The sequence below is a fragment of the Chionomys nivalis genome, chromosome 1 (assembly GCF_950005125.1).
Source record: "Chionomys nivalis chromosome 1, mChiNiv1.1, whole genome shotgun sequence".
In the NCBI taxonomy this organism is placed as follows: Eukaryota; Metazoa; Chordata; class Mammalia; order Rodentia; family Cricetidae; genus Chionomys; species Chionomys nivalis.
The window spans coordinates 21,967,640-21,981,308 of NC_080086.1; positions in this window are offsets into that span (position 1 = coordinate 21,967,640).

Consider the following 13,669-nt stretch of genomic DNA (forward strand, 5'->3'; position numbering starts at 1 on the left):
TGTTTCCACTGTCTCTTAAAGGGCTCCCTACAGGTTACAGAAGGAGAAAACTAAACCATGGGAAGATCTAAGGAAAAGGCAAAGAATACAAGCATTATTTTACATTTCTTAAGTGTGATTAATAATATCCGGACATGGTTAGTGAGTTAGGTGCTATTGATCTCTTGAAGGGCTTTGACACCTGTAATACCACCCTAATTTGTCATAAATCTTTAAAGCGCTTAGATTTAGCAAGACAGACACCTGCAGTTCTGCTCTGCGATAGTCCTCCTGTGATCACTCCACAAGTTCTTTTATTTGGCCAAATCATACTATGAGGGAGTTAGAGAATGGGCTTCTACATTTTATTTTATTTTATTTTATTTTATTTTATTTTATTGCAGTGTGGGACAAAAGGTTTGACTTTTATTTGCTAGAACACACAGTTTAGGGAAAAAGTCATCGTTGTTGTTAGGCTGCAACTGCCATGGTGAGAAATAAACCACAGAGCTCAACAACCCGCCCCCCCACCCCGCGCACCCCTGTCAGAGTTTATTAGTACAGGGCAGGGGTAAAGGGAAGGAAGTATGGCTACCCAGAAAGAGGATCTAGAGAGGGCGAACAGGCAGTCAGAGATTGCTTAAAAGGAAAAGCTTGCACATGTGTACACATAACATAGCCACGCAATGCATAACGTAGCTACGCATCACATAATGTGGCCATGAACGCATGACATATCCACGCAACACATGACGTTTCATGCTACCCATGTCTTGGCGACCTATGGTCGCAGGGCCCCTGGGCTGGCTGGGTGATCGCCTGAATGCCTGTGGGCTGGGAGGCTGGGTACCGGAGGTGGGAGGGAGTGTCAGTATAATGCTGGAATCCTAACAGTCATCCTACTAACAGAACACAGGAAAACTGTGCCCAGCATATGAGGAATACACTTCAGGGGAGCATGTTATCACACAAGCGAATGTGCAGTTAGAGACAGTATTCAAAAGGCAGTACTTTTAACAGGCAGTGCCAACGTGAATTTAACCTCCATCAAGTCAACCTCTTCTTATGGGCTGGACTTCTAAATGTCAACAGATCCACTAACATGAGAATCCCATGAACCCCATTCACTCACATGGAAATACATCTCACTTGCATGGAAGGATGAAGTAGGAATCCCATGCCACGTGGGCAGATGAGCTAATGTGGATGAGACTAAATTCCCACGGTAAGAAACTGGCTGCAAACTTTCTAGGTGCAGAAAAGACATCCTTAGTTCAGAAGCCAAGACTTACTGTCCAGTGCTGTGTGTGTTGACAGCTGTGGAAGGAGTGTCTTCAGTGGACAAGATTGACTCTGGAGGTGGTGTCTTTGTTGCTGGAGCAGAGGTAGGATATGATAGGGCAGTCTGTTGGGACATTGGTCTGCCTGTTTTTGAGAAAAGAATCATTTGTCTTTTTTGCCATTGCCTGCAGTGGGCAATGGCTGAAGGAAAACTGCTTCGTTTCTGTACGAAAAGGGAGTTCATTATTGATGTTTCCTTTTGCTTAGGAAACCCCTTTCTCTCCAGAGTAAAATGTTCCATGTGCTATGCTGCAGATGTATTTGAAACCAGTGTATATGTTGATCTAAGACTGGAAGCAAGTGCGAGAGCCCAGGTTGGAACACTTAGTTCTGCCACTGGGAAGCTGTGTGAAGGGTAGGGATTCGCTGCTACTAAGTGTGGGCTTGTGGGACTAGCGGGGTTCTGCCAGTGCCCAGGTCAGAGGAGCTACAGTCAGCAAGGGAGCTTAGGGAGTTCAATTGACCGAACAACAAAGCTAAAGCCTAGAGAGGCTCCGCTCTCATCAACTCGCAGCAGGCATTCCCACAACTGCCGCCATCCCCAACCAGTGAGTGGCACAGCCTTGCGGTGCAGGACGCCGGGGCGCGCGGGTGAAGCGCGGCCCCATGGCACGCATCTTCGGCGGACCTCGCCTCCTGCGGCTCGGCGTCCAGCAGTCACTAGCTCAGTCCCATGAACCGGCCTCAGCCTTCTCAGCTACGTCCCTTCGTCCCACCCTCTGCGCAAACCGCAAGAAAGCCCCAAACTTGCACTTCGGCCTGCACAAGCGGGCACGCTACGTGCTGACGTCATCACGCCATGAACGTCTCGCCACACCCACAGCCTCCAGGCGCCATCTTAGGTGTGGCTGAACAAGCGGAACGCGAGAGAGGAGCAGAAGTGTAAGTCGTTATTCAGAGGTGAGAAATGCTGGGGAAGGAATTCACTGAGGGCGAATGAAAGCCACGAGAGCAAATGCCACGGAACAGGGATCCACAGTAAGCATAGCGGCTACCATGTGCCTAACGGAGGGGGCGGAGCTGCCTGTAGAATCTGGGGCGCTTCCCCGTCTTCACTCCTCAGTGATTGGTTGCATTGAGGAAGCATAAGAGGAGCAATTGGTGGGAGTGGACATCAGTCATTCGTTAGTCCCGCCTCCAGGAGCTTCACTTGTTCTGGCGAGCTAAAATCTTTTAAGGACGCCCGTCTCTGCGGTGACGTCACAGCGTCCCCGTCGCACCCTACAAACGTCTTCACCACTCCAGAGGTGTGGGGAAGCCAAGGGAGAGGATGAGATTACAGATGCCAGGGCTGTGGCGGAGCTTCCACCGGAACAACAGCCTTGACTGTTCAGTGAGATTTTTGTCACGCGTTGGGGTCAATTCAAAAGCCCTGATATTTGTCATCCTCACAGTTCAGTTTTCTCGGCCTTAGAAAATCGCTTTTTGGTAAAATGGGCGGGGAAAAAAACATAAAAATTGAGCCTGGATAGAGTCACTGCAGTCGAGTTCCTCAGCTGAACACCTCAGTGCAGGCCCTGCCAACCTCTCCAGAAGGAAGTCCCCTGAGCACACCCCGGTGACAGAACTTGTAGAGTGTCATGTGGCCAGCCCCTGCACGGCTAAGCTTAGTGATTTCAACAAACAAAATAGGACGAGAGAATATTCCAGTCCCAACAAATTTGCAAGGTCTGGCTTGGAATTTATTTCGGCCATTACGGTGGCACGTTTACTACATGTGATAATTTTTCTCACGTGGAGAAGAGTGAAGGTACCATAAGGAGGAAGTGAGGAGGATTAGAATTCTCAAGGTTTGTACCAATAGAAAGATCAGCAAACCAAAAATAATTTTTGGGCTGTGTGAACCACGGACAGACTTTACATCTTTCTTCCATTCCCTTGAAATTAAATAGAGGTAATTCAGGTCTGCCTCCTCTCTTTTTTTCCTTTCTACCAAGAAAGGGATCTAACAATCTCATGGTGAGATTTTAGGATGCTGGCTCTAAATTTATCATCAGATGTCATCACTGTACATTATTCATGTGTTTTTGTTTACTTCCTCATACATGTGCCTTAGTGGCTTAGGGGAGCCAGAACCTGCTCTATAGATTGGGACATTTATTTCCCCTGCCCCTGGCTTTCTCACTGTGACCTGATTAAAATCACAGTACCGTGATTTTAATGAGCAAGGAACCAAGGAATTGCATACTTGAGATCTCAAGCCCAAGCTTCAGTCTCTTTTTCAGCTTCTAGAGCATCTTCCATGTGAATACTGTCATAATTAACAGTGACCAAAGAAAGACCACAGTGTGCTTCCGTTTTTTGGTTTTGGTTTTGGTTGTTTTTTTGTTCTTTTGTTTTTTTTGGGGGGGGTGGGAGTGGGTAGTATGAAGATTTTGTAGTGAACAGTAGACAGCTTAAGTGAATTCATAATAAGCAATTATAAATTATAAAGTGTCATAGAGGAAAGGGAGACTGTGATAGCAACTATGGAGACCACCTATATAAAGATGGCTTCAAATAAGGGAGTTTTAAGTGTTTTTGAAACTATTAATAAAATTATGGTTTTATTCCACAAAAAAAAAATCATGCTTTGAGGTGAAGATGCTATGTAACTACTTCTGGGCTTCTAATAAAAACACATACGTTATGATCTTTTTTGTTTTCCTTTGTTTGGTTGGTCTGTTTTTCATAGAGGGTTTCTCTGAGTAACAGTCCTAGCTCTTATAGATTGCTGGGCACATGGGCAACAAAGGTGGCCCCTAGAGGAAGTTGAACAGGCAGGTCCCAAGTTGTTTACCCTAAGACCCTATTTGACACAAGTCAGGCAAAGAGACATCAGCACGTGAACAGCTTGTGGACAATAGGGTAAATGTAGGACACCTGAGCTCATGATAGTGTGACATTTAAAATAATTGTTTGGCTCCTTTTACACACACACACACACACATAATTCTGCGGGGTTTTGCTTTAAATGATTCTTGTTGCTCGATAATAAATGAGTTCCTGCTTGACTTGACTCTGCTTATCTGTCTGGAGGATTAAGGGAGGCTGGGGAAAGGGCCAGCAAGCAGTGCACTTACCTTTCCTAGTACCCAGTCCATCCTTGTTTAGGAAGCATAATTACATTGAGATTCAACTAAGGGTACATGTCATTTCTTCCAAGGAGAAGGGTTCTAGAGATAGGCTACCTATAGTAGCTTAAGGGCCTAAGGGGCTACCCTGGTCTAACTTACAAAGGTGGTGTAGAAATCATTTTGGCTGTTAGCCACCTATAGTCTTGGTTGTGGAAGCTTGGTGGAGCCTCTGACTCTCAGGGTCATTTAGATTGCTAGCCACCTCCAGTCTTGGTTGTAAGTGCTTGATATGACCTGACCCAACATATAACACAGATCACCAGGTTGTTAATCACTTCCAATTCTCAGCGTTCTTCATGGAAGAACAAGATTTTCATTTTTCTCATTGGAAAGACAATCCTGTATGCTTAATATTCCTGGTTTCTCTGGAGATCTGTGGGCTCAAGGACCTTCGTGTTATGCTCCCAACAGAAAAAGAGAGAGACAGACAAAGACAGAGAGACATAGACAGAAACAGTGAGAAGAGGGAGAGAGAGGGAGGGAGGAAGGGAGGGAGGGAGAGAGGGAAGAAGAAAAGATATAAGAAAAAGGAGGGAAAAGCTGTACTTTCTGACTTAGAAAATTGTTTGTTAGGAGGCAGGATAGAAAAACAGAAACAACTATGGGGACATGTAGTAAGGAGACTGCTTGTTTGTTCCCGGCTGCTTAGCCCTGAAATAATCACACAGAGACCATATTATTAGCAATACTGTTTGGTCAATAATAGCTTAAGATTATCCGGCTAACTCGTATTAAATTGACCCATCTCCATTAATCTGTATATCACCACAAGACTGTGACATACCGGGTAAAGTTCCAGCGTCTGTCTCTGGCAGGGCTATATGATTTCTCTTTACTAGCCTTGTTTCTCCCAGTATTCAGTTTAATTTTCCCTGCCTATCTCTATTCTGCCCTGCACAGGCCTAAGACAGTTCTTTATTAACTAATGCTATTCATACCATACAGAGGGGAATCCCACATCTCCTCCCCTTTTCTGTTTAAATAAAAAGGATGATTTTAACTTTAACATAGTAAAATTACATATAATAAAACAGGTATCAAGCAAGAATTACAGTTAAAATATTTATATCTACTTTATCTTTTATCATAACTAAAGAAAACTATAACTATCTATTCTTCAACTTCATCAAAGACTCCAGAAGGATAAAATGTTACAAATTATAAAATATTAAAAAGTAAACAGGAAGTACATTGTAAGAAACTTCCAAAACTCTAGAATTGACAGAGACATTTCACTTCCTGTACAGTCACCCAAAGCTCTTCTCTAAGAGAAGAAAAAGGAAACTGCTTGCTCTTTTAGACAACAGCAACCAGGCCCACCTCAATGCAGCTGCTGACGGACTTCCACTGCCAAGCCTGACTGCTCCCCTGCCAGAAGGGAGGACCCTCCCAATATCTCCAGGTACTAACAAGAAGGAAATTCATGGTATACCTACATTGCAATCCTACATTGACTATGCATTAAAAGTTAAAACTAAAGATATAAAGCTTGGTAACTGCCAATGAAAGTAACTCTAGAGTCGAGTAAAGCAGGTCATACCAGAGTCGGTGCATTTGTGTTTGGGAGAGAAAAATGTGTAGTCCAGGCTGTCTTCGAACTCAGACACTCCTGCCTCTGCCTCTACAGCATAACCTACTGGACTGGGTCACTAGAACAAGCATGAGCTTTCTTAGCGAGTTTAGTAGTTGAAACTTCCTCTTTATGAAGTAGACTGCTCAAGAATTTCCCACTGTTCTTGCTGAGGTTGAAGCAAAGGCTGGAGCGCCCCCTAGTTCCCCTACCAGGAAACACACTCCCCATGGCCTACAGGCTCCACAACCCATGCCTGCAGCACTGTGCACTTCCTCTTCCTCTGCCCTGGCACCCAGATTTGACAGCAGGAGATCAGTGCTCAGATGAAGGCTGCACACTGGGGTGGCCTTCCACAGGGGTGAATCACAGGTCTCAAAACTCAATCCTTGGGAAACTGCAGGGGCCATGACATTGGGACACTTATCACTGACTCTAAGTGCTGGACTCCAGGAGAGGCCAGGTAAGGCTGGGAAGAGATCTCAATGGGGACACTAATGTGTGAACACTTGTGGTCCGTGCCCAGTGGAGTGACAGCAGTGGAACTGAGGATAAGACAGACATGGCTCCAGAATCTTCCAACAGCAAAGTGTCATCTGAGAAGCCTGCCCTCACCTCACAGCAAGGCTATCGAATTATGAAGCCATGTGTGGATTAATCCATTGGTGGAGGCTAAGCCCTCATAATCTAATCCCCTCACTATACGCATCATGACACCAAGTCTTTTTATTAATTATAACTGCTTGGCTTAACTTAGGCTCCTTCATGGCTAGCTATTTTAACATAAATTCACATGTTTCCTTATATACCTTTTGCCCTATGGCTTTTCAACCTTTCCTTTCTTTATAACTATCGTTCACTACTTCTAACTGGATGGAGGTTGCTTGGCTTCTTGCCCTGGCATTATATCTTATTCTCTCATCTTCGTCTTCTTATTCTTCTGTCTTTTCAACCTAAACCTCCTCCTATTCTCTCTACAGCTCAGCCTTGCCTGTTCTTTCTCGCCCTAGCTAATGTCCGTTCAGCTTTCTTAGAACAATCAGGTGCCATAGGCAGGCAATGTGAAACAAATACAACACATCTTTCCATAGTTAACAAATGTAGCATAAACAAAGTTAATACGTCTTTGCCTAGCTAAAATAATATCCCACAACAGTTTCTTTCTGAGACTATGAAGGGATTGGTGTGCTCCCATGATAAGTAGGTTTCACAATGCCATCAAGCAACATGTTATTTGCCTTGTTTGTGGCAACCTGGGGCTGAGAGATGGAGTCAGGGAGGTAGAGTACATGGCCATTTTTCTTCACCAGTGGACACACAGTCCCAGGGGGTTTTCTCCTCTCCATGATCAAGCAAACCATCCCCCAATAGCATCTAGGTGCAATATTTTACAAAAATCTACATGAAAGGTGGGCGGTTGGGTCTTAGTAGATAGGCTGGCTATGAGCTTCCTTGTTCCAGTAATCCTTAATCTCCACAAAGAAGTTCCTGGCTTATGGATGGTTGGGGTCTTTTTCACTGGTGGCAAAACAGAGAGAATAGGACAACTGTAATTATATGACCCGTGTCAGTCTTTGCTTTAGTGAGTCAGAGCATCTGCTGATGACCCCTCTGTCCTTATGATGTGTAGCCTACCTATGCTGGGTGTGCTGGGTGCACAGGGGACACCAGTGATGCTGTAGCAGTGTGATGACCACAGGGTATGAGACTTTCCATACTAGCTCAAGGCTCCCTGTCAGGATCTCTTTACCCACCACACAAGGTTGCCAGGCTGGAACTTGTGGGCAGGTACCAGGCAAACATGCAGCCTCACAAACAGTCTGATGAATAGTCCCTGTGACTATTGCAGGACATGGATGGACAAAGGGAAGGATTGATTAGTCATTTCTGTCTTAATAGCTTCTTCATACGGGATGCATCTCTCTCTTAGGAGAGCAAAAGTCAGGAGATTGGTCCACTATTCACCAGTCTCAAGGACTTACCTAAATCAAGTTTTCTTTCTATTTATCCTTCCTGTCTTCTCTGGGTTTCGTGTCCTGTATGTACAATGTGGTTTCCTATCAACATTTGGTACCTTATACAGATTTAGGAAAGCTTTGGCCAGAAATACCAGGCCGTTGTTAGATCTCAGGGAGAAGGGAGACTGCAATCTGGAAATAATATTTGAACCTGAGTCATTCAGCAGTTATAGTTGCCTGCCGATTGGTAGCCTGGTGCAGTTTAGTGACCATCTGTCTTCTGATAAAGGCAGGAAGTATAGGTCCCTCATTCGGTAGAAACAACCACCCATTTGTCTTCTGTTGACTTTCTTTTCTTCAACTTAGTTTCTTTGTACATAGACTGGGCTCTAGAACAGTTAAAGTGCAGGAAGGAAGCCAGGCCATGGTGGTGCTTGCCTTTAATCCCAAAACTAGGGAGGCAGAGACAGGCAGATCTTTGTGAGTTCAAGGACAGCCGGGTCTAAAAGAGCTAGTTCCAGGATGGCCAGGGCTGTTACACAGAGAAACCCTGTCTTGGAAAACAAAATAAAAAATAAAGTGCAAGGCAGGGTAACTAAGTACTAAAGAGGCCTCTCTGCTTCTAGAGCCAATTTCAGGACAGCCATATTTGCTTCTTTGTTTCCTGGACCTTTGTGGATTCCATTTGAGGCCTTCTACACTACACAATGGCTTCCTCTCTTGGCAGACTTAGGACATCTTACATGGCCAGGATATTTTTGTTGTTGTTGTTGTTTTATGGATTTATTTATGCCCAGTGTGAGATGAGGAGCCCCCTCTCTCTATAGAAGATCCATGGACATGGCTATGGCAAGTGAATAGCAACTGTCTGTGTCCACAGGGAGGGCTTTGCCCTTCTCACAGGGAAGTGCTGGTTAAGGCCAGAAGCACAGCCCTTTATGCAGTAGCCCATCGAGTGAGGGACTGAACTCACACCTTTGTGTCCAAGGTGAAATCTGTGACCCCTGCACGGTTTTTCTGACCTTGAACAAAATGTCTTCCATTCAGTATCTCCTAGGTCTGGTGTTGGACTGCACTGACCACCTTGTAGATGCCAAGGAGCCCAGGTTGGAGGTCAGAGACCCGTCATCCTGTTGTAAATGGGATACTCTCAGCCCGGACAAGGAGGCCAGGATGAGCACTTTAGAAACTTGAAGTGCTTTTTGAGCCACACAGATTTGGAGATGTAATTCTAGAATTATTCACGAGCTGAGTGAGCAGGGACTTTTTAAGACAAAAGCCACAAATTTGGCATATTTTTCTATCCGCAAACACTTAACAAGTCCCAAAACCTAGGTATATCATTGCACTTCCAAAGAGTTGGAACAGCCATTCTGAAGTCATGGAGCTTTGGTTATGGTTTTAGAATTTTACTGTCAATAGCATGTTTATGAATTTATTCACCGCTAAATAAAAAAAAAAAAACTTACAACAGAGCTGACACCAGAAAAACCATTTTCTTCATAACCTTTTTCATGATTCACAGGTCATTTACCTGTATCTTGTCCTTCCTTGTCACCATATGTCACTGTATTTGTCAGGGTTCTCTAGAGCAGAGAATTATAGAATGAATCTTGGAATACTGGAAGAGTATTTATTAGAATGACTTGCAGGCTGTGATCCAGCTAGTCCAACAATGGCTGCCTATGAACACAAAATCCAAGAATCCAGAATTTGCTCAATCTATGAGACTGGATGTCTCAGATGGTCTCCTTAGATGCTAGAATCCCGAAGAAGTAGGCTCTAATGCAGTGGTTCTCTACCTTCCTAAGGCTGTGAGCCTTTAATACAGTTTCTCATGGTGTGTTGACCCCCAACCATAAAATGAATTGCATTGCTACTTTGTAACTGTATTTTGCTATTGTTATGAATCATAATGTAAATATCTGATAATCAGGATATCTAGTATGTGACCCCCAAAAGAGTAGAGACCTGCTGTGGGAGCACATTCAGCTACTTCAACCAATAGCCTTTAAGATACCAGCCCACTTGGGCGTGGTCTCTTATACTGTAAAATCAGCCTTAAATGTGTACCAGCTCTCTTGCTTCCAGCTCCAGCAGTTGCTAGACTCTGTTCACACAGAGGACTGTGTCTAGTACAGTAATCTGTAATTTTTCCCCTTAAATAAATAACCCTTTTATTATTCACAATTCCGAACTGGTGTGAGATTGTTTTGTGACTTACGTCATCAGAGATCCACAGGTTGAGAATCTTTGCTCTAACGCCAGTGTAAGAATGAAGAAAGCAAGCAGGCAAAGAGCAAGTCCTGCTGGGCCTGTCACTCACCTGGCCAAGAGCGCACTGCTCAGCAAGGCTGATCCACCTAAAGCTTGCTAAGAGGCTGCAGGAGACAGTCTTTCTCTACTGAGATAATGTGCTTTTCCTTCCCTGGAACTCCACTCTGTGGTCACCTGTGAAGCTGCACCAAGTAGTCTGTGAAGTTTGATGGCTTTTCTGAGTGCTAAATCAGAAGATCTGAGCTTCTTCATGCTCTTATTCTCTACTTTAGGGTGCTGGAAAAAGCCAGACTTTTTCACTTCTTCTCTGTACCCACCTTGCTCCTTGCTGTCATGTGACTCCTTGTTGCTCCTCATGGTTTAATGGATGTGTTTGACTTAACAGGATTTTGTCCCTGTCTTCTCCATGTTTCTTTCCCCCCCATACCCCACAGTGGCTGCCCAGATTTGTCTCCCTTGTCATTTTCTCCAAACATTCAATAATATTGTACTTCAAGATATTTGTTTTGTTTTGTTTTACTTTTTTTGGTTTTTTTCCATTTGTTCATTTATTTCCATTTTTAAATTTTAATACACTTTGTTTATATTGTCAAAGATAACCTTTTTTCTAACATACAATTGATAAATATTTAAGATAAATATCCATACTGCTATTTTCTTTTTAAAAGTAAATTACAAACATCATGATATGAAAGTATAATTACATAGCTATTTTGTTGTTTTTAGATTGAAAAACTTGCTAAAATTTCCCAAATTATGTAATATAAAATTTTTATTTCATTTGAAACAATGTTTTAAATTTTGCTTAATAAAGTAGCATTAGAATTTGAACATAGCATTTTCTATAGAGCTATTTCTGGCATTTCCTTCAGGAAATTTTTTTATTATATAAAGACTTTTCTAAAGCAGTATGTGCCCTAAATTTTGAGTCATCTCACTGGTACTAAAACATATATCTTTTGAGAACTAGAGAAAACTGGGGTTCTTATGCTGTATGAAATAATATATATGTAAGGTCCCTTTAGCTCATGTCTATGATATGTTTGAATTTTTTATTATTAAGGAGACTGTAATAACAAAACGATTTATTTAATAAATGAATACAAAGAGAAATCATAAAATATACTTGCTTTATGTCTCTTACTAGTTTCCTACAATCTGTGGGTACTTGTTTTAAGACACAAATCTAAATATTCAAAACTAACATTCATAAATGAGAAGGAGTATGAAACCTTTGTCATTTTAGGTCTAGGTAATATTATTTGCTGGAGTTGGGGTCCAGCTTACACTCCATCTCCCCTCCCCACCTTCCCTTTAAACCACACTGGATCTGAAAACCACAGGCCCCAGCCCACAGGGAACTTCCTTAGCTGTGAACATGGAGAGCTGTGCTCTTAGAGTTTCCTTTCTTCTGGGTCATGAGAAGCATGGTCTACAGCAACTTCCTGTAACTCTCCAGAGTTCAAATTACCAGATCAAGAGTGGACTGGAAAGCTAAACACAGACACATGCACACATACACACACACACACACACACAAATGACTGACTTCCATGCTACAACCATCCCACAATGCATGCTGGCCTCCAGGCTCACTCAGGACCTATGACTCCTCTCATCTCCTCTCTCTCTGGCCCCTACTCTAAACTCCAGCTCATTAGCTTCCCTTTCCCAGCCTCTCTTTCCTACATTACGCTGCCATTTTGGCCATGCTCTCTCTTTATCCTCCTCTCTTGGTCCTCTTCTCTCACTCTCCTCTGCTCTTTATTCTCTCAAGGCCAAGTTGAATCTGCTGGCCAGGTTAGGTCTACTCCTTTCTCTCCCCACTGTGGATTCTTCCAGATGCCTCTGGCTGCTCTTCCTCATATCTACAATAAAACCTTCCCCTCAAACCTACAGGGAAATGGTCATGTCCTCACTTTATTCACTGACAAAATAAAAGCTATGACTCAGTACTTGTCATTTATTCCCTATCCATTTCCTCTTCTTCAGTTATACTTAAGTATGGCATACTCCAATAGAGTTACTAACATAACAGAGGCTCCAAGCATCTCCTCTTCTACAGAGAGCAAGCTGCTAGGCAAACTAACATTAATGAGGTTCACCTTCTCTGTGATTCCTCTGTGAATCTCCTCTCTGCTCTTTCAGTTTGATTGCATTAAATACATACCTATTTAATGGCTTTGTCTTCAGCAAGCACACAGAAGACTTAGCAGTCTCTGCAGCACTAATCCCTGAGCAGAGTCTCAGCTACAGGAAGACAGAAGTTGAAACTAGAGAAGAATTTCTGCTCTCAATTCTAGGCTGTTCCCAATAAGCCCACTTATAACTGGATCCCACTTGTCAGGTGGCTTGTTAACTTCACCCATTGGTGTAGAATAGCCACTCAGGAAGCACATGAAGTTCTTTGTCTCTCAGAGAAATGGAATCACAGATAAGAGGGGGAATTGAGACATGGGAGAAAGTGTAGGAAGAACAAGCCTGCCTCCATCTTAGGCTTAAAAGCCATCTTATAGTAAAGACAAAATAAATCCATTTCTGTTTATCATTATGCCCACCGGTATCCTGAAGTACAAATGGTTCTGTACTGTCTGTTCCAGGAATGGGAATCATGTCTTGATTTCTAAACATTGTTTATAACCATCTTGCAACCTTATCATTGTTTTTAAAAGGTTACATGACTGTAGTGATATTTCATTTGTATTTTAATAAATAATGCTTGTCTGAAGATCAGAGAGTAAAGCAGCCATACTGTTCAGGCACACAGACCAGGCAGTGGTGGCACACACCTTCAATCCCAGTAGCCGCACTAGTCAGACATAGAGGCCAGGTAGTGGTGGTGGTACAAACCTTTAATCCCAGCACTAGAGATGAATATAAAACAGGAGAAGACAGGTCTCAGCTCTCTCTCATTCTGAGGATTCCTGGAAGCGGGATTGCCATTTCAGTCTGAGGTAAAGGAAGAACCAGTTGCTGGCTGCTTTGCTTTTCATATCTTCAGGTTGAACCACAATGTCTGTCTCTCAGTTTTTATTAGTCTTGCTACATATTATTACTACATTTGACTCCCTCTTGCTCATGACTACCACGATATGCCTACTTTGCAACCATGTTTTTGTTTAAGGAACCTGTGTAGCTTTAGTGTGTAAGCTTATGTTCTGCTCCTGTAACCCCACCTCTTTTGTCTGTCAAGTTCACCAATTGGTAACTCCCTTGATGTCAGAAACTCCCTTGTATGCTGCGATACCATTGGTTAATAAAGAAACTGCTTTGGACCTATTGCAGCACTGAATAGGACAAGGCAGAAATTCCAAGCAGATAGAGGAGACATTACATGGAGACAGATGCTGCATACTGGACAGAACCTTACTGGTAGGCCATAGCCACGAGGCAATACACAGATTAATAAAAATGGGGTATTTTTTTGT